This window comes from Panthera onca, chromosome B1 (assembly GCF_046562875.1).
Source record: "Panthera onca isolate mPanOnc1 chromosome B1, mPanOnc1 haplotype 2, whole genome shotgun sequence".
Taxonomy (NCBI): Eukaryota; Metazoa; Chordata; class Mammalia; order Carnivora; family Felidae; genus Panthera; species Panthera onca.
The window spans coordinates 63,925,142-63,947,804 of record NC_138342.1 but is presented as its reverse complement, the minus strand read 5'-3'; positions in this window follow the sequence as shown (position 1 = coordinate 63,947,804).

Sequence of the window (22,663 nt, the reverse complement as noted above, 5' to 3'; positions counted from 1 at the left end):
AAATTTGGTTTCTTGAAAAGGTAATCATTTACATGATTAATTGTAGAATTGATTGTAATAGCAAATGACTGGAAACAATCTACATATCAGCAGGGGTCTGATTAAAACAAACTGTAGTACAATGGAATGATACATGCTTTAAAACTGAATGAGGAGGTGCTCTCTGATGGGTATGAAAAATCCTGTCTCCCTTTCTTGTCTCTTGTCTGCTCATTTTTCACACCATCCATAGGAAATTTCTTAGGAATCATTTCAGAGTTTTTCTAATCACAAGTAAATAAAACTGTAGATTCGTGGGGCACCTGGGTGGCTCAGCCAGTTGAATGTGAGACTCTTGATTTTGGCTCAGGTCATAATCCCAGGTCATAGGTTCGAGCCCCCTGTGGGGCTCTGTGATGAGCGTAAAGCCTGCTTAAGATTCTCTCTCTCCCCCTGCCCCTCTCCCCCACTTGTGGCCTCTCTCTAAAATAAAAAAAAAATGTAGATTCTTATTTTTCTTTTTTACATAATAATGTACTTTACACACTGTTCTAGGTTTGTTTCACCTAATAATGTACCTTGCATCTCTTTCCAAAATAAAAGGCTTTCACTTGTCCAAAGTCTTCTTTCACATCATACAGTAGCATTTCAAAGTTTTCTTCATATCGGTCGTATGTATTTCTTGTTATGTTAATTCCTAGGATTTTGTCTTTTTGCCTTTGCCTTTTTGTCTTTTTGCCTTTGCCTTTTTGTTATTCCTAGGATGGCTCTTGTGTTCTGTACCGTTCTTTTGATTGGTTGTTGTCTGCTCGTGAATATTAATTTTTGTACATTAACTCTTTACCTTTCTACTTTGAATTTTTAAACATTTTTTTTTTTTTACAGACTCTGATTAAGTTAAACAAATCCCACTCTTTTGGCACAGGTTTCTCTTTACAATGCAAAGCTCTGTGTTCTGAGGCTTTTGATGCCATGATTTCTGTAAGTCACAATGTGCTCAGAGCTCCTCACAATAAGATAAGCTCTGACATTCAGGAAGTAATTATTATTTAGAGTATTGCCAGATGGCAGCTCAATCAAAACTACAAAATAATGTTACAAAAACTCTTCAGCCGCATACTACAATACAGGTAGTGAATATCTTCACAGATGCTTAGTTGAGCTATGGTCTAGGCTTCTTTGGTGCTTACATTCCACTGTACCCCGCATTTGGGGGAACACAAAGGGAAAGCTTTTCATATATTTTATTTGGGTGCCAGCTCAGTACCTATAAACCCATCAATTGGTAAAGTCTTCCTGTACAATCATCTGAACTGCCTGCCATCATAAGGGCATACAATGTAAATGCAATATAATTATAATAAATATTTTCTATTCCTGTATTACTTATAGGCAGTCATGATTGGCCAGGAGGGACAAATGTTATCAGACCTATTACAAAATCCCTACTGCAATGAAGCTCTAAGTAGGTGGTCTTTAAACGAGGTAACCTTATAGAGTTATTTTCTAAAAAAAAAAAACCTTGGAAACCAAAAGGTGGTTCAATCAGAACCCAAATATTTGTAATCAAGTATCATTCTCTTTCAATAAAAGGACCCACAATTTCATATTATTCTACAATAACTTCTCCCAAACTAGGGAAAAAAGCAAAAATATTTTTCTAAGTCAGCTTTTCATTATTTATGAGAAAATTATAAAGCTCATGCTTCTTGTGAGGCCAAATTTCTTTTTATTTCTATTTTTCAGTTATTTCAGTTTCACTGGCAGCTTCATTGGAGCCCATCAGAAAAAATCATGAAATTTGGAGAACAAGCTTAAGAATTACCAAACGCTCAAGTTCATCTAATCCAGCCCCCTCATTTCACTGATAAAGAAACCAAGGAAGGGAAGGGTTAAATGACTTGCTCAACATCATGAATGAGTTCTCAAGAGAGCCAGGGCTGGGAGCCAAGTCTCCTGCTCCCTTCTACCACATCATGGTGCACATCCCTAGGCATGAAGGAGAAAACACACTCCAACAATCACTGACAAAGACACAATGACTACTGATGATACTTCAGGCAAATATACAATATTTCTTCAGAATATTTTTTCCTATTGGGCAACCTCATTCACTCCCATAGTTGTCGTCAATTACCTGTGTAATTGGTGGCTTCACCATCACCAGCCCTGACCTCTTCCATGTATACCATTGCCCATACTGTAGCTCTACATGCATAATTCACAGACAACTCACATTCTTACCAAAAGTGAGATTTTTTAAAATTTCCACCAAATCTGTTATTCCTATTTTCCTATTGTTTTTACTTCATAATCACCCATTTGTCTAAATCCTCACCATTCTTTACCCTTCATATTCAATTTATTATCAACTTCTATGATTCCATTACTTAGGTATTTCCCACTTAGTTACTCATCTCTTCATCTTTATTTGCATATATCTTCGGTACTTCTCACCTGGACTCTTTCCTTTGTCTCTTTCCTCTTCAAGCTATTCTCCACACTATCTTCAGAGTCATTTTTACAAAGAGTAAATATTCTTTTGCTACGCTCTTGCCTAAAACTGTTACTACCTTCCTTGTATCCATTAAAGCCCATATAGCATGATTTTTTTTTTAACGTTTATTTATTTTTAAGACAGAGAGAGACAGAGCGTGAACAGGGGAGGGGCAGAGAGAGAGGGAGACACAGAATCCGAAACAGGCTCCAGGCTCTGAGTGGTCAGCACAGACCCCGACGCGGGGCTCGAACTCACAGACCGGGAGATCATGACCTGAGCTGAAGTCGGACGCTTAACCGACCGAGCCACCCAGGCACCCCTAGCATGATTTTTGAAGGTCCTTCACATGATCTGTCCCGTTTGCCTAGCTTCTGTCCCCCCATAGCTTTTCAATGTCAGACTCCATAAACTCAAAAACATTTGCAGTTCTTGGGGCATCTGGGTGGCTCAGTCAGTTAACATCTGACTCTTGATTTCCCTGTCGGGCCCTGTGTTGACAGTGTGGAGCCTGCTTGGGATTTTCTCTCCTTCTCTCTCTGCCCCTCTCCTGCTCTTGCTTCCCCCCCTCCCCCCGCCCCCCCCCCCCCCGCCAAAGTAAATAAACATTTTAAAAGATATTTGCAATTCTTTGAAGTCATTAAGCTATTTCATGCCTCCATGTCCACAAGTACATGCAGCTCCCCTCTGCCTAAAATAGTATCCTTTGCTCACCCTTCCCACTTCTGAGCGTGCTGTCCGCAGTAGCTCTTGTAGTCACCCTCTAAGAACCAACCCTGAGTATAAAGATTAACCTTTCAGTGAAGCCTATAGGCAGCATTTATTTTTTGAGGCTCACAGTGTATGCCTTGGCTCATACATGCCTTGTATGTACTTCTATTATCATATATTGCACCATGTTATAATTTCTTATTTACGTGTTACCGTGGTGTTTATCTTTGTCTCAAGATCTATTAGTGCCCGAATGAATAGTAGAACAAATAAATGGGCATGTGTAATAGTAATCTAGGGAAACATTTTGTGGTCAGATGTAACCTGGGATACTTAGAACATCTGAAAATAATACCATTTGATCAATGCTGCTCAGAATATACCCATTGCCCAAGCTATAGAATTGAAATCCTTTGAATTTATAGAATTTTAATAACTATAATTTAGAATGATTATGATTCATATCTACCTTGCCCTTTCATTGAAACATGATTTTGTTTCCTCACTATGAAATCATCATATATAATTATCTCCAGATGACAAATAGTCATTTCAGCACATGAAAATATGGAAAAGACATCTTAGATTTTATCTCTCTTTTTTTTTCCATCAGAGTACTTACCAGAATGTTTCATGTGTACTTAGTAGCACTAGGTAGCATCTTCATCTCTGCCAATCTTTGGTCAAATACATTTTATTGCACATTTATTGAAATGTTCCAGACTTCTGAGCTTTAACAACATATATGAAAGAGGCTATTATGTATGTACACATAGATCAGATATGTAAGGTTAAATATCGTGTTTACTAAATTGAATAGGGACATGTAGCTAATTGCAATGCTAGCCTAGGGATTGGCTAATGTTTCATGTCAAGACTTCCCATGCATTTCCACCAAAGTGCACACTACCGAGATGAATGCTTTTGTATCCCTCAGGAATCTAGATGCTTACTTCCTACAAAGGTAAAATTAATTTGAACTTGCTAGTTTTACATAGATTGCATTTTACCCCATTTTGTTTTAAGTAACTTAACTTCTAATTTTTAACTTAATACACATCTATGTGACTCTAGAAAGCTGTGCCATGAGTAAGCCAGAGTTTCTAGCACTTCCCTTCACTTTGCCACAGAGACAAAGCACTAAGATCTAAAGCACTAAAAATCACATTTTCAAAGTTTTAGTTTCCTCACCTTAATGAGAATGATAACACCTGCCTTACCTCCTCAGAGGATTATTTTTAAAACTCAATGAAAATTGTTCAGAAATCTGAAAACTCAGGCTTGGAAAATCGGCGAGAACAAAGGGAGTTCAGGGAGCCAGAACTATAGCCAAATATCATCACATTAAACCACTTCCCCCAAAGACACTGCCTCTGCCACCTGTGGCCTGTGAATGTCTTACATAAGACCACCATCCCTGCTGGCCCTGAATCAGGGCTACGGGGGATTACTGTCTCCAGTCCTTCTATTAGCACTATCAGAATGAACTATTGCCTTACTAAATCCTAACTCTAGCTGCAGAGAAGGCTAGAAATATACACATCAGGCTTTTGTCTTTTATGGTAGGAGATTGGCTTATGGTCCAACTCATAGGCCAATAGAATGGAAACTCCCTCTGATACAAGAAGGGATTAAGATGCTGGACCCACAACATCTCTTTCTTGATTATTGCCACAGCCTCCTAACTGCTATCACTGCCGTCAGCCTGTTCCCCTCCAACCCTCTATCCCTGCTGGCATCAGAATATTTTTTCAAAGGAAAATATGATTTCTGACACTGTTCTGTGTCAAGCCTCCAACAAGGCCCTCCCTGCAATGCCTAGATAATGCAAATGCATTAGAATACCATACAAATACTTTTTTTTAAGTAGGCTTCATGCCCAGCATGGAGCCCAACATGGGGTTTGAACTCATGATTCTGAGATCAAGACCTGAGCTGACCTGAGTTCAAGAGTCCCACGCTTAACCGACTGAGCCACCCAGGTACTCCCTATACAAATATTTCTAATCAAGTCCTCATCTGCCCCATAGCCATCCTCTTCTGTGCTTCACATCCTCTAATGTACTCTTCTGTCTGGCTTGAATACTAGTTTTCCCAGTTGGTCATGCTGTTTAATGCCTCCTTGCCTTCCCCTTTATGAAAAGGGGAACTACAAAGGATTTGAAAAACAAAAGACCAGAATAATGACAGCTTGCTTCAAAAAGGCCAGCGTTGGGGATCTTCCAGACGGGGAGGGGATGAAGGCAAGGCCTTTCCTATATTCAGGCTGACGCTGTGAGACCAAACAAAGAGAAATCTGATGGCTCACTGCTGTGGATGGAGGCACAGCCAGTCTGTGGTCAGTGGAAAGAAACACTGAGCCTGCCTGGAGCACGGTACCCAAGTGGTAGAGGTCAGGGACCAATGTCAAAGAGCAGTAAGTAGCCAAAGAAGCAAATTCACACCTCTACTCCATTTTCTCTGGCCTGATATAATCAGGAGATGCTTGTTTTGGTCCATGGAGAGGGAGTTCAGAAAGTCACCCAAATGAAAACAGTGGAATATTCTGCCTGAATACCAATGTGATTACAGCCCAATTTATCCTTAAATTAGAAGTGGGCAATATTCATGTGGACGGGACATACCCAAGACAGTGCATACACATATTGTTCCTTCACTTGGAGAAGTGACCTTCCTTTTTTTGACAAGACACTACTACTCAAGCTTTCAACGGACTATGCAGATAAATGAAGTTGTGGAAGGATTCAAAGTAAACTTTTAAGATTAATTACTTCCAGGCAAGGAGGTAGGAGAGGAACTTTTCATTTTATGCCTTTCTGTGCTACTTGAATTTTTCACAATGATAGGCATTATTTTAATTGGATTTTTTTAACTCAACTCAAGAATTAGAGAAATGGTGGTGCCTCCTTTTTGGCTATTTTGTTTTTTGCATTCCTTTTAAAAATGACTTAACATGTCTGGTAAAGGAAGGCACAAAAGCCATGCAGGAAATGGAAAGTAAAAATACCATAAGCAGTTTTATAAAATATTATGATGGTAAACATTATTGAGAGCTGTTTCCTTAGAATGTTGTTGAATAATGAATGTTGGAAATTACTAACTAAAATGTACTTCTCAACACATGAAAATATAGAATAAATAAGTAAATATTGTGTTGTGTGTCCTTTGTATATGCAAACAACCCTCTCAGTGGCCATTGGTGGGCCATTAACTTTCACGTTTCTTCTGCTTTGGCCTCTTGGATGCCTCCCTGTCCTTGGACAGTGTCCAGGCTTCCTAACGAGTACACCAGGTTGTCCTGGTATTTTTCCTGTCATGTGCACACTGGATTTTATGCCACCCTCTTTTTTTCAAACGCGCATCAGCCATATTTTCTCATTTGATTTTCATTGTAGCCCTTTAAAAAATGAAGACGGTTATAATCTCATTCTTGATGAGGAAAGCTCTTATTTTTTGATGGAGCTAGGATGAGGCTCCTGGTCTCCTATGAATAAAGTTTTCTCTAGTTCCATCATGCCACCTCATCTGCACTCCTAAACCACAATCCATGCACTTCTTTCTTTAAATATTATTCTAATGACACTGTAGTCCTCTCTACCTCATTCTCCTTCTCTGCTATTTTCCTGTACCCTGTTCTTTACCTTCATAAAATGAAACATCAAATATATGCATTCAAATTGAATGTGTGTGTGTGTGTGTGTGTGTGTGTGTGGTTTTTATTTTCTAACCAGGGATAAGTTGTATGAGGGCAAGAACCCTGTGTCCACAAACCCCTCTGCTCTATACCCAGTTAGGGCCTGGCATATAGTAGGCACGCAATAAGCATTTGTTGAATGAATAAATGAATGAATGAACAGCAGCTACTACACTAGATAGGACTCTCTTGGTGGCAGACCCCTCATTTAGGTTTTTTTTTAAATTTAATTTAATTTATTATTTTTTTAAAAGTTTATTTATTTATTTTTGAGAGAGAGTGAGCAAGCAGGGGAGGGGCAGAGAGAGAGGAAGAGAGAAAATCCCAAGCAGGTTCCACACTGTCAGCACAGAGCGCCTGATGTGGGGCTCAAACTCACGAACAGTGAAATCATGACATGAACCGAAATCAAGAGTCAGACATATACCAATGGAGCCACCCAGGCACCTTTAATTTTATTTTTAAGTAATCTCTACACCCAACATGGGGCTCAAACTCACAAATCTGAGATCAAGAGTCATATGCTCTACCCACTGAGCCAGCAGACCCCACATTTAAACTAGCTTGAACAGAGAAGGAAATTTGTTGCCTTGCTTTTGTAGAAAGTTCAGGAATCAGCTGGCTTCAACCATAGCTCTGCCAAGGTTAGATTAAATTTCTTCCTCCTCTTACCCTCCCCCACTTTCCTATTTTCTTGCGCCTCCTTCTCCTTCTCTTACTTCTCTGTCTCTGTCATACTCTCTTTCTGCAGCCAGGCCTCTTCCACCTCCTCTGTGCATCGTGAGAATGGCATCTGGTAGCCCTGGGATCTCTGCCCTAGTTTGGCATCCCAGGGGAAAGAAAGCATATCTATCTCAACATCAGATCTTTATTTCAGGAAAAGGGAATTTTAGGATTGGCCAGACCTGCGTCCTATGTGGGGCTGGGGTACAGTGATTGGCGGCCCCTCTAAGACCACATGGAAGAGGGCAGTGGTGTTTTCCCAGAGCAAGGGATGCAGTGCAGTTGAAAACAACATATGTCGTCCATATACTTTCATAGGGACTCTTATTAAGAAGTGAAGGAGAAGCTGCTTTTAACATCAAGTGACTTCCTGCCTCTCAAATATAAACTCTCTGGATGGACCTGAATTACGACCTTTTGAACTGTTTGACTTAGATCGTAACATTTTAAAAATTGGACCGCACTTTATTTTTTGTGTCCCAAAGTGTTAATAAGTCAAGTATAGTAATAAAGATGAACCCACCCATAACCTTCATATCTATCTGTTCAGCAAAGCAGAGGACTCTGCAAAACAACCTTTTTTTGTTGTTTATTTTGGTTTTTAGCCAAATAGGAACTCTAGAAATTTGTTTGTAGATAAATTGTGTTTCGATGTCCAAGAGGAAATGTGCTGCTCAGTGACTACCACAGGATGCAGATCTCCGTTTCATGCACAAAATTCTGCAGGCAACCTGCTCATTTTCCTATGCATGTGATAAGACACAGAATGCTCAGCATTCATACAGCTGCTAAGTACTGGTTTTCCTGTAGCCTTGATTCTTAAAAGGAGAAGTGGATTTTCAATTTTAGGCATTTGTTGATTTGCCCAGGCCCCTGTGTTTGAAAGGTCTTCTGGGAAAGATATCATGATCAAAACATTTCTAAAAAAATCAACATTCCTTCTCATTTTCTACTTCAAGGTACTTTGCTTTTATCCTCTTTCCGTGTTGGCATGAACCACCTGATGATGCAGCAGCTTTATAAATAAATGAGACTGAGAGGTTAGAGTGGGAGAGAGCCAAAGCATAAGAGAATCTTAAAAACTGAGGACAAACTGAGGGTTGATGGGGGGTGGGAGGAAGGGGAGGGTGGGTGATGGGTATTGAGGAGGGCACCTTTTGGGATGAGCACTGGGTGTTGTATGGAAACCAATTTGACAATAAACTTCATATGTTGAAAAAATAAATAAATAAATAAATAAATAAATAAATAAATGAGATTGAATGCGACTAGTCCTATTCAAACAGAATCAGAGACTTAAATGCCATTATTATTTTTAAATTTTTTAATGTTTATTTTTCAGAGAGAAAGAGAGAGAGAGAGAGACAGAGCGTGAGTGGGGGAGGGGCAGAGAGAGAGAGGGAGACACAGAATCTGAAACAGGCTCCAAGCTCTGAGCTGTCAGCACAGAGCTGGACATGGGGCTTGATCTTGGGAATGGCAAGATCTTGGAATGATCTGTGCCAAAGTCAGACACTTAACTAAGCCACCTAGGGAGCCCCTTAAATGTCATTTTAATACAGAAAGTATTAAACTAGTTCTTTCTTGGTCATAGTTTTTTTTTTTTGTTTTTTTTTTTTTTTTTTTTTTTAACGAACTTGGTCTTAAGGAGAAGGAATAGTGAGATGTTATGCTTTTTAAAGTTATAAATATGATTAATAAGAAAAACACTGAAGGAAATGAAAACAACCTCACATCCTGTACTTCCTGACATCCTCTTTTGATTTTGTGAAGTTTCCTGTCTTTACTTTTCAGTATATTTATTTTTAAGGAAGTTCCTTTAGTAAGAAGAGAGACTAGCACCTTGTCCTCCTGACACACACACACACACACACACACACACACACACACTGTCAAAGATTTAGAAATTTGTATTGCAGTATTATTCCAGAGCTTAAGCACCATGACCCATAACATCCATCTCTAGGTGGTTTGGGGAGCAGTGACAAGGACACTGAAAAGAACATGAGAAGTACCATACCCTAGATTTCTGCATTTTTTCCACAGGAGCTTGGGGATAAAAATTTCATTATTATCATTAGTTATTATTATTATTAATAGCTACCATTTACTGAGCTTTTGCTAGGTATCATCATTGTGTTAAGCGCTTTAGAAAAGTACACACACACACACACACACACTCACATACTACAAACTCATCACATGTCCATGATTCTGAATATCAGAGTTTATGCTGTGTGCTAAGGCTGTGTTTTTGGTGATCATGACCCATTAGTGAATCATGAAATTAACTTAATGCATAGAGATAAACCCAATCCTATATAATATCCTTGTGAAATGAATATTATCCCCATTTTATAGATGAGGAACGTCAGAACTTAAGAGATTAAGAAACTCATCCATGTTCACAGAGTTAGTAAGAGGTAGAACTGAATTTGGAGCCTTTCTGTCTCCAAAACCTTGTCTTAATTACTAAGACTATGTTACATTATTTAATAAGCCTGGATGTGTCACATTATAAACAACTATGTATACAAGAAAACCTACTTCCTAACATATTCTGTAAGGGAGATCTGAAGGCTTGTGCATAATCAACCAACCTGCAGTGTATTGAATATAGGCTTAAAAATCAGGCGTGTGTGTGTGTGTGTGTGTGTGTTCATGCACATGCATGTGCATATTAATTAGAGTTGTGGGAAAAAATTCATAGAACTCCATACTATTAATAGAAATATGAAAATTCATGACTGGCCTTCAGGGAAGGAGAATTTCTTATGTTTAAAAATTCATCAGTTTATATTTATATAGTATTTCACAGTTTCTGCAGGGCATTCTATAAACTCTATATGTGTGGCCCTTCTATGGTACAGACAGTAAGAGTGGTTACGGCCGATAACGACTAGTTATCAACAGGAAAGCCAACACATTTTGGCCATAATCCTGTAGTATAAAAATGGTGCTGACAGATAACCTGCTGTTATGAAATCCCCAGCCCTTAAAGAAGTAGAAAGCTGCCAAATGAATGATCAAGCAGATGTCTTTAATAGGCCCTGAAAAGCTAAATATAAAAATGCAGTCAATAAATTGACCCTGGCACACCAACAGCTTTTGAAGAAAACCTCTCTACCTTTCAGAAATAACTACCATGGTGTTTGTTAAATATATCTGTCATTTTAGAAAGATCTCCCAAAATTACTAGGACCACATCTTTTGTCAACATACACTAAGTCTCACTCACTCTTGACTTTTTTTGAAAAAAAGAAAGAAAGAAAGAAAGAAACATATATTCACAAAGAATCTCTCCCAGTCTTTGTTGGCTAACATTTTATTCAAGTTTAAATAAGGCCTTAAATACCCTCAAAGACTTCCTTACAGAATTGTCACACTGCCCATCGTGGTTTCCACTGTGGATTAAAGCAGTGTTTTTGGCGGTCACAACCCATCTATTAGTGTAGTGAGTAGAGACAAAAATTGTTTAAAATGAACCAGATCAGAATAGAAAATATCAGAATGTCTCACAGGTAGTAAATGTAAGTGTTTTAGGGAAATTTTGCTTTAGTGTTTTATGTATATATTATGTATATACCAAGTGTTGATAATTAATGTGGGTTGTAGTCAGAAAAGATTTGAATAAAATAAATGTCACAGGGATGTAATTTACAGCATAGAGAATATAGTCAATAATAATGTAATAGTTTTGCATAGTGACAGATGTTAACCAGACTCCTCCAGGTGATCATTTTGTAATGTATAAAAACATCAGTCAAATCACTACGTTATACACCTGAAACTAGTATAAAATTATATGTCAATTACAATTCAGTTTTTAAAAAAAGATTTGAAATCCACTGGATTAAAGCACTATTTCCAGAAGGTATTTCACTAAAGACATAGTTTTTGGGTGGATGTCTCAGAACACACAGACTTTATTTTATGTGGTGGAGCAGTGGAGGGGATTGCTGGGAGCAGAGGGGTGTGGATGGCCAAAGTACAAGAAGGACATAGAAGCAAAACTTCACCTAATGCGGAGTTATATCTACTGGTGGTCCTATTCTTTGATACTGTCTGTGACTAATGAGATTAAGATACTACTGGAGAAAAGACTGGCAAAAGAGACAGGAACAGAGAGAAGAGGCAAGGAGAGAAAGAAGGGGAGTGTCAGAGTGAGATAATCTGAGTTAGCACAAAGGTTGGGGTTCATATGTACAAAAAAAAAAGGGAAAGAAGAGAAAGCAAACAACTAACAGCCTATAGCATGAGGCTTGGCAGATAGCATAGTTCTATGTTGAAAGGATGCCTTCAGCTGTCAGTAACATAAGTTTGACTTGAATGGATAAAACAACAATGAAATTGATTCACTGATCCACTGGCTTGGTGATGTCACAAGGACCATCCACAGCTTTGGCCTCAATTTTGTCTGCTTTGTAGATATAGGATGACTGCAAGAACAACTGGGACTATGTTCTTTATTCCCATCCAAGGAGGAAAAGGCTGGATTCCTGTGGTTCTCCGAATGGTGAGGGATAACTTCCCAAAATCCTCCAGGAAACTTTTGCTTACTTACTGTCCAGAACTGAATCACATGCTTGTCCCTGAATGGTTTACTGACAGAGGGCTGGCATTACCCAGACCAATCAGACATCTCCCTGAAGCCGGAATCAACCTCCCCCAGGCACATGATAAATGAGAGGAAAACAAAATCTGAGTTTCCTTTAGGAAGAAGGAGAAAATATTTTGCTGAATAAGCAACAAAGTTTGCTACATACGAGATTTATTTATGTATTCATGTATTTATTTATTTAAAAAATTTTTAACGTTTATTTACTTATGAGTGAGAGGCAGAAATAGAGCATGAGCAGGGGAGGGGCAAAAGAGAGGGACACACAGAATCTGAAGCAGGCTCCAGACTCTGAGCTGTCAGCACAGAGCCCAATGCAGGGCTCAAACTCACAAACTGTGAGATCATGTCCTGAACCAAAGTCAGATGCTTAACTGAATGAGCCACCCAGGTGCCCCCATATGAGAATTTCTCAAAACTTTGGTAACATATCCTAGTAGTTCTAGTAGATTTGATATTGAACGTTTCTGTCACTAAAACAGTTTCATCTTTAGAGACTTATGTCATTTTCCTTCTTATGGAAGAATGCTTTGGAGGCATTTAAATAAAAACAAAGAAATCAAGTACAGAGAGCTTCTATTTTCCATATACTTTACCACCAAAAGAAATCTTAATTTTTACCCAAAAATAATATGCTGTATTCACTCCCACAGGGACAATGCACAATGATTGACCTCTGTTGGAATAAACATCATGAGAGAGAACCACTGGTCATTGTACAGAGCTTTACTTCTCTCTCTGGTTCCCTCCCCCACTCAGAAGTTATACTTCAGCATTATCCTCATGTGTACTTGCCAACTTTCTGCATCATGACACAAAGACATTGCTGGTTAGGATCATTCTAGCCTGAAGAAAGGCAAGCACAAAGACAGCCAGGCTTAGATGAAATGCACACTGTTTGCTGAATGGCTGCGGTGTTTTGAGGGTTCTCTTTATGAAAGACTAGCATAAAGTCAACAGCCCACAGTTGCTCAAATCTGGGCTTTGGTTTCATTGCCACCACCCGCCACTTCCCCACCCAGGAGAATTACAGCTAAGTGGCGTTTTAACTATGTCCCCAGGGGAGTGTTGAGTAAGAAGAAAAGCATGCTAGGTCACCAATAAATCATTTCTGGACAAAGGGACATTTCAGGAAAATTAAACAAAGTGTAGAAAAGCCTTAGCTTGCAATCTGTTATTGCGGAGTTTGAACGATGGCTTTCCTCCCTGCTTAGACAAACACCAGACAGGAAGCTATGAACAGGAGGAAAAAAAAAAGTTCTGTCCAGAGCCATAGAGGAGAATGGCTAACGATGACGGTCATTGTTGTTACTTCTTTGTTCATTTAAACAAAACGAAGGCAGCTAGTTCTTTAACTCTTTCCAATTGCATTTTGGAATATTTTCAGAAGTTCTACAGAGAAGACCTAACAACTCTAGAAATCCAATGAGCGTGTAACATGAGTTTTCAAAGTTACTTGAAGCTCAGCTAACCACCCAAAGAGTTTAAGCAGCTTCTCCTTGTGCCCTGCCTACAATGTGCAGGTACATCGTTCTCCCTGGGATAGGTACTTGTGGTAGGGCAGGTGGGAAGGTAATGTGCATACCTCATTCACTGGTGTTTGCAAACGCCTTGTGAAGTCCCAAAACTACACCTTTCTTGTGTGCACTTGGTGATTTTCTATTCGGCAAGCTTTGCTATTGTCCTCCTGCTTTACTTTTCTCTACTGCACAATTCCGGTGCTCAGGTGTCTATTAACCGCCACTGTAGTATCATCCCACAACACTGTCAGCCGAAATTTATTAGCTGAGCTTGCTGCTGGCTGCCTCCATAGCAACTAGCTGAAAATATTAGAGGACTTCCCCCATGAGCCCATACTGAACAAAAGCACATCACCACTTCTTTCTGTTTAACATTTGTCTACCTTAAGAGGAACTGGGCAAAATTCAGAAAACATTTTTCAGCTGGGAACAGAAATAATCAACCAGGTCAAACCCTACGCCTTATTTCTTTAGATGCCTGGCTGATTGTCCTCTCACGGTGATGAATGATTCATGCCATTCACTTTGAATCAGTCACTTACATTATCTGGATTTCTATTCTGCGCTTCCTAAGATTGACATTGTTAGGATGAATAAATTCTTATAATAGGTGGGGATTCAGTGAGCCAGTTGGTATATTTGACTAAATAATTTCTTTTGCAGGATGTTTTAAAAATAATAGTTTAATATTTCAACAGCTCCTTAGGGCATTAACCAGCATTTTGAAGACAGTCGGAAGAGCTGATTTCCATTCTTTTTTAAGAGTCCTTCCAGCTTTAAAATGCTATGAATTTATAAATATGTGGTACGGTATTCCCAGTGGGAGATTCTGGGTTATTATTTTTCTTGAAGTGTGAAGAAATTAGTTAGATATTGATTATGCAATGCAAATCTATGCATAAAGCAACAGAACGGCATGACTCTGTCATTATGTAATAATACTTTGCACACAATAGACACTCAACAACTACTTCTAGATTCTTAGCCACTGTACATTTTTCAATGACCAGTTTGGCAATTATGCAAACTGTTTGTAGTGGGATTTTCAAATAGATGGCTCATTTTATAGCAATACATTTAATAGCTTATATAATTGTAACATGAATAGAAGGGAATTTATTACCTTCTTGCTTTGGTAGGGTGAGACCTATAAGACCTATCAGCCTACACAGAGTCTCCCTGCTTCAATATGTATGTGTCTGGCTGTATAGAGGATTTCTAGAGTGCTATTGTTTCTTCCATTATACAGAAGTCAGATATTAAAAGAGTGAAAACCATAAAATTCCTGTTGAGGAATTTTCCAAACAAACAAAGAGAAAACCAAAAGAGCTTTGCCCCATTTAACCTTAACCATGCTAGCTGGATTCAACATCTTCTCTCCTCAGGTCCAGGACCTCGTGTGGTTGGGTCCAGACCAGGTGATGCACTTTGTTCCATCCAGGTAATGTCCTTTGTTCCCAAAAGGGCACTTTAATACTGTTTGGTTTTATAGGCATTGCTCCGTATCCTCCTTAATAACACTGCTGACTTACCCCATCAGTTCTGTAACCACCTACTGAAACTCATCACCCGGTTCACATTTCTGATCCTTGACTTCTAGTGACCTACTGAGTCATTCCGGGTGTGTTCAGCCTGGTGTCTCCCTGGACATCAATCATCATCATCATCATCATCACAATAATATCTCACATTAAAAATACTTATTTTTATTTTTTATTTTTTATGTTTTATTTATTTTTGAGAGAAAGAGAGAGAGAGAGACAGAGGGAGAGAGAGAGAGAGACAGAGTGAGAGCAGGGGAAGGGCAGAGAGAGAGAATGGGAGACACAGAATCCGAAGTAGGTTCCAGGCTCTGAGCTGTCAACATGGAGCCTGACGCCAGGCTCAAACCCATGAATTGCGAGATCGTGACCTGAGCTGAAGTGGGATGTTTAACCAACTAAGTCACACAGGGGCCCCTCTCACGTTTTTAAAAAAGTTTGTTTTGGGGTGCCTGGGTGGCTCAGTTGGTTGAGCATCTGACTTCAGCTCAGGTCATGATCTCACAGTTTGTCAGTTTGAGTACCGCATTGGGTTCTGTGCTGACAGCTTGGAGCCTGGAGCCTGCTTAGGATTCTTTGTATCCCCCTCTCTCTGCTCCTCCCCTGCTCATGCTCTGTCTCTCCCTGCCTCAAAAATAAATTAAAAAATTAAAAATGACAAACATTGCAAGCATTCATTTATACTCCCACAATCTTTATTTTCCAATTTCTGTTAGCTAAAAACAAGAACAGTAAGAGATCTTACAAAACAGTGGATCTTAAGAAATTCTCACAACTACCTATGAACAAAAGCCAAACACACTCCTACGTCCTTACTACACACAAATCGGATAATATTAAAAAGACTTGGAAAGTGCTTTATATCCGTAGGTACGGTACAAAAACAGTCACACAAATGAATGGAGGATGTGAAGAACCAATACTTGGCTTACTTTTTCCCTTGACCATACAAACGCAAAGGATTAAAAACACTAAAGTGGGGATTCAATTAAGAACTTAGTGGTGGCTTTTAATGGGTGGCATTTTCCAGTAAATATCTCAGTCAGTCTAAAGAGTGATATTATGAAGCAAGAGAAGGTGACTCCGAGGAACTATCTTGCCTCCTAGAAAATCAACACAAGATAACAGTTCTAATTGGGGCTGTCAAGGTGCAGGGCAGAAATATTGTTAGGTAAGTGAATGGCCCTCTCATTTGATGAGAATAATAATAAACACAGCCAAAGTCTTAGCTTGGTAGGAAATGAAATATCTAGCTCCTGAAATGTGGCTGTGAGTTCTGAGTGACATAAACAGGAAGGAAGAGTGAGCAAGACCCCAGTCTGCATTGCATTTGACCTGTTAGGAAAACACATGATGGGGCATGTGATAAACTCCATCTCTACTCTTGCCTCGGTGTTCTCCTCTTGGAATTTTGAACCACATTGGGTTTTTGTCCAATGAATAAGATTTCTGATCCTGAAAGCTGATAAGGTCTTGGGTGGCAAGGATCTGATCCGTTTTGTACAGAGCTATATTGTGAGCAGCTGGAGCATAGCAGGTGCTCACTGAGCCCTTGTTGAATGAGTGAACTCAGAGCCCAATAATTTGAGAGTAGCCTGAGAAATATCTTGGGCTTTTTTGCTCTTCACCTAAACAATGGTGACCAAAAATAAAAGAAAAAGAAAAAAAGAAAAAGAAAAGAAGCAGAAGAGGTCATTGGTCATCTGGCAAGACAATGAAGTTATTTTGCTCATATTCAGTTTGTGTTTGTGGCTTCCTTGCAGAAAAGATGTCATAAGATTACCAAAGAATAATCATGTGTTTTGTGTGTGTGCACCAGTGTATGTGTATTTGATTATTCACATTGATGCAGGTTATATCAAATCATGTAAATAAAGCCATATCTGTGGTTGACTTTAGTTAACTCTTCATCAACCTTCCAGAAATGAAAGACTTCCTTAATTCAATTATCCTGATTTAGCAGTAGTTATTTAGAATTATGAGAAGATTGAGTCATTAACAAAATAGCCCATCCCTGCTAATAATGCAGCTCGGTGATAATAAGAGAAAGGTATTCTGGGACAGTCACTCCTCCACTCCAAAAATCTCGTGACATCTAAACTGGGAGTTGGTGGCCATGCAAACAAATTCAAATTACCTTCCAGCAAAAACCTCAAAATACTTGTTTGAGATGGTTTTGGCTGGAAGACGTGAATCCAGATCAAAATCTGAAGCCACAGAAATACTGAAATAGCAGGAACAGAGATGTAGTCATTACAGGAAGCTTAGGAAGGTTCAAAGGAGGTTAAAAAAAGAAAAAGAAAGAAGAGGAAAAGCTGTAGCAAGAGAAGCTGGTGGTGTTGCCCATCCCTATTGGAAATGATGATATCCTCTGAAGAGGAAGGGGAAGGACTTAGACGTGCAAAACAAGCTGCCCGTACAGGGACAAAACAGGAAACAGGAGCGCTGATGAAACCAAACTGTAAATCGGGAAGAGAGCAAGGCCTCCAAGCCACAGAGCCTTTAGACACCGGAAAAGGACAAAATAAAAGCGCGGGACTCAGAGTGAGCCACGGATTAAAAAACACATTACGAAGTCTCAATTTTCCTGTTGAAAGACCTAGAAACAGGCTTAGTCCTATTAGAGTCATTCTGGGATGTTCTATTGCATTCAATTTGCATCGGCTCAAATACTGCACAAAATAAACGGACCTTCAAATTTAGGGAACGTCTCATAATGGTGTCAGTTAATAGTGATAGGTAACGGTTAGTATACTGCCCACAATGTGGGTAATATTAATGTACACAAATATCAAAACGTGTGTGCGGTTACCACTCTTCGTTTGTGCTATTTGTGCTATTACCACCTTCAAAGATGAAGTCTTTGAGGTTGTATGATTTGCTAAAGATCGAGTGGCCAGTACAGAATAGTCTCAAGACATGAATTGCCCTCTCCTAACTCCAGAGAATATGTTCTAGCTCCCATTCCATCTTCTATCACCTCCCATGTTATACTGCCATTTGATCAATACTTGATATTCTACTGAACCTATATCTACTGAATATAACAAACTGTCTCTGGCTCATTTCCATTTATATTTGTTCTATTTACCAGAATTGCTGCTATTTTCCTTTGCCAGTCTTTAGAGGGAGAGGCAAGGGACAGTCAAATGCCTAGAATTAAGGGGCAACCCAAGGAAGAAAAAAGGAGTCTAGAGATAATAAGGTCTAGAATGGTAGGATGCTAACGCCATCTTGAATAACATAGATTATGGAGATGAATTGTCTCTCTAGAGTGAGTAACCTACTGACCTTTATATCAGAGTCTCACCAAAAATTATCTTAGCATTTCAGTGACAAAATCCTTTGACTGGATGGGGGATGACCAGTAGTTATGCTTCTTATATTTATTTAATAGTATTGTAATATTTTGGGGAGTATGTGAAATAACACATAACATACTGTGTTAATGAACAGATATAACTATTACTGTTATTTGTAAAATAACAATAGTTTGGTGTGGTTAAGTGATTGGTCCAATGTCATGTAACATACTAGATTTTTCAAATTTCTCCAAGCTTTATTTCATTCAGGAATCAGACTATTGCCAGCGAGACCCAAATTGGATTGAATTTATGTTTATGTCACACAGTGATAGGTGCTTTTAAAGAAATGAAACCTTTGCTTCTAAATCGAGAACTCATTTCTCCTTTGGCTGTCATCCCAGTGTGTGGTGTGCAAAGGACACTTCCTCAAATGATCAGGACAGTTTCGGACACTCCACTGCTCTTTCATAACCCAGCTGGTTTGCCATGCTCCTCGGGTTAGGAAATGAGCCCCTTAGGCACAGTTGTTCAGTTACTGAAGGTCTTGAGAAGGCAAATTGTAAATAAACAAAAAGGCCTACAAGAATACATATGGATAAAGTCAACACAAAACACCAGAGGGATTTCACTAGGAGTATAATCTCCTTGCTAGGAATTTGAGGACAGATGTAGAAAGAAGCACATGCTGTGGCCACAGTAGGAGAACATTCTTCCGTGTTGAAAAAAATTCAGAGATATCTTGTGTTATGTTGATGTTCAAGTCAATATGCTTCTTAGTAAGTGCTTCTGAGCTAAGGCTGTTAAAGGAACAGAAGCTGGCAGCTAGTTCCACATAGGGTGTGTACTGAGACTAAACTTCTAAGATTTCCTTTCATTTGGATTAATGGGGCTCAAACATAATCATATGATAAAATACCTGAAAGTTGCTTTTTTTTTTTTACAGAATAACATGAAATACAAATACTTAAGTTATATAAGAAAAACAAGCATATAATTTTGTATTGAATCAAATATTTTGTGTTCTAAGAGAAAGATAATATTATTAAAACCTAGGGAATATAAAACATTTATGGAGGAAAAGATAAAACTGAGGAAATTTTATCTATTCACTGATAAGTGAATTTTTTCTGAATATTTTTTCTGAATATTTTGTGTGGACGGGACTGCTGATTGCCTACTCTCACATCCGATTTCCCCAATTTTTAGCTGGTTATAGAGTCTCTCTGTGAGAAACCACATTCCCCAGCCTCCCTTGTGGCTAAGTACAGTTACCTGACTGTTTTCTGTCAAAGGTATGAAAGCATAATTCCTAGCTGTAAAGTCCAGAAAGGCTGCTTGAATGGATTCGGCTCAGCTGGGAGGGGTTCTTTCTGTTTTTCCTTCTTCTTTTGACCTGCAATGCAGATGTGATAACTGGAGCTTTAACAGCCCTGAGATGGCCTGAATAATAAAATCCACATGTTAGGATAATGGAGGGAAAAAATATATTACATCCTGCAAAGGCCATAGCTAGACTGTCTTTCTCCTTCAGGCTTGCTTTAGGCACTGGTAGTGCACATTTCTTTTTATGTGCGGCAAAACCCAATCCTAACTGATATACTGGCAATAAAAAAATCCCCACCCCCAGTTCTAATATGGAATTTTAGAGCCTGAATATCCACAACTATTCAGTAGTATGCAAGAGTAGAGTTTGAACCTCAGGTTTGGTTATTATCTGTGTACTTTCTTAGAAAAACTATAGAGACACTTATTTAAAATAACTTCTATTTTTAGTTTTGAAAGTCTTGCTTTTGCAAAAACAAGAAGAAAAGAAAAATGGCACCAGATCTCATTAGTTTCGAGATCTCTCTCACTAAATATCCAGCAATGGTATAAGTTTCATCTTAGCTAAAGTATCTATTTTCCACATAGTTATGCAATGCTTTAAGTTCGTCAAGTATACCCATATAATTAACTCATGAGATTCTCATAATAGATCCATGAAGCAAGCAAGACAAACATAGTTATTTCCATTTTTATCACTGGATTTTCCTCTTCACTACATCCCTTTAAGATAGATGACACTATTATTATGCCTAATACACATAAAACAGAATCATAAAATGTTCACTTCATCTGACTTAATGCCTTGAAAACAAGTTGGCATTTAATAACTATTTGCTGGGTGCCTTAGACAGATGACTGAGTGAGTGAATAAGGACAAGGAGGCCCAGGGAGGTTACAGAAGGTATCAGTGTCACAAGACTGGAATTAAAATGAGGGTTTCCTCATACCTATTCTCATTTATTTCCCATTACACTATGTAGCCCCTCCCTAGACATTCATTCTCCAATTTGCTGAGCTATCCTTTTGGGTGCCCTGTCAGTGAAAGGCGGTGTTCAGATGGTCATCAATGGTGAACTTCAGCTGATGCCCCAGCACAACATTGCACACACCACAAAAGAGTTGGCTTTCACTGGCAGCTCTCCCAATCTTCACATATTATGCTGCGCCAACAGCTATTGTCCTTGACAAGTGACTGTGCTGGCAACATGAGATTCCCTCAAACAAAGTCCTTCACATGGTTAGCCAGCAAGGAGTTCCATTTCTAGCTCCGCCTGACACCCTCACGCAGCCAGAGTATTTGTTTCACTTGGGAAAATGTCCCAGGAGGCTTTGTAGAGTGGTGGTTGTTATGGTTTAACTTGAGGGCCTAAAGATGTGAAATAGAAAACACAAGAGCCACAGTGAACCCGAATATTGAGAATATTTTCTTTCTTCTTAAAGAGTTCAGAAATGAACAAGAGCCAGATAGACCTGAAATCATTACCCTGTTCACTCTGAGGTATGTGTCTAAAGTGAATGTGCATTGGTTTGCAGATAACCAAGACAGAGATATTAAGTGGTTTCTCCTAAGTCGTCAAAGTAGTCAAGTTATTAGCTAAAGATTCTAAGTCCTAAATTAAGGAGCTAGCGAGAAGAAATTTTAAGTCTGCCATTTAGTACCTGTGTGACTCTGGAGAAATTATTCTCTTGGAGCCTCAATTTTAATATATTGATAGTAGAAATCATATTCTTGGACTCCAGAGTTGTTGAAGGCCTAAATGAAATACCGTAAAATGCCCAGCAATTAATTTTTTTTAATGTTTATTGCTTTATTTTGAGAGAGACAGAGGGAGAGAGGGAGAGAGAGAGTGAGAATCCCAAGCAGGCTCCACACTGTCAGCACGGAGCCCGAAGCTGGGCTCAATGCCACAAACCACGAGATCATGACCTGAGCAAAAATCAAGAGTTGGACACTTAACTGACTGAGCCACCCAGGTGCCCCAAAAGTGCCTAGCAATTTAGAATCCACTCAATTATGTTGTTTTCATTCCTATCCCCATTGAATACTGGGTCCATTTCAGAAACTCTTGCTACATTCTGTGACCAAGCAGACATGCTGAGAATTCCAATATAATCTTTATTAAAACCTTCTGGTTTGCTTTAACATATGGAAGTTTAGAAATTCCCAAGCATATAAAATTTACAAGAATATATAAGAATATCTAGAAGACACTTGGCCTAGTTCACTTGACCTGCAGTAATTCTGGTTCTTTTGTATACTTTTGGCCCAGATTCTGTAATAGGGATCAGAATGTTCAGTGGAGACATTTTGGTGCCTACCACTTTCTCACAACCCTGACCCAGGGCTTCTTACGTTTTCATAGTTTGCTTTTACTTTATTCAGCAAGTATTTTTGAAATACCAGCTATGTGCTACTCACTAAAAGAGGTACTGAGAATACAGTAATGAACAAAACACACAAAAGTTGTCTCTGTTAGTGGAGGAAGACAGACAATAAGCCAAATAAACATGGTCTATTGGTGATGGAAAAAGTAAGGTAGGAAAGGAGATATGGAGTGTTGGGGCAGGAGTTTGAAATTAAAACATAATAGTCAGGAAAGGTCAGGAAAGGTCAAATAGAAAGATGAGCCAGTAAAGACCTAAAGGAGGGGGGAATGAGTCATGCAGAAATTTGGGAGGAATGTAGATGGCATGGGAAGTACATTGACCTTGAGGAAGGAAAGTGCCTGGCGTGTTCCTAGAACAGCAA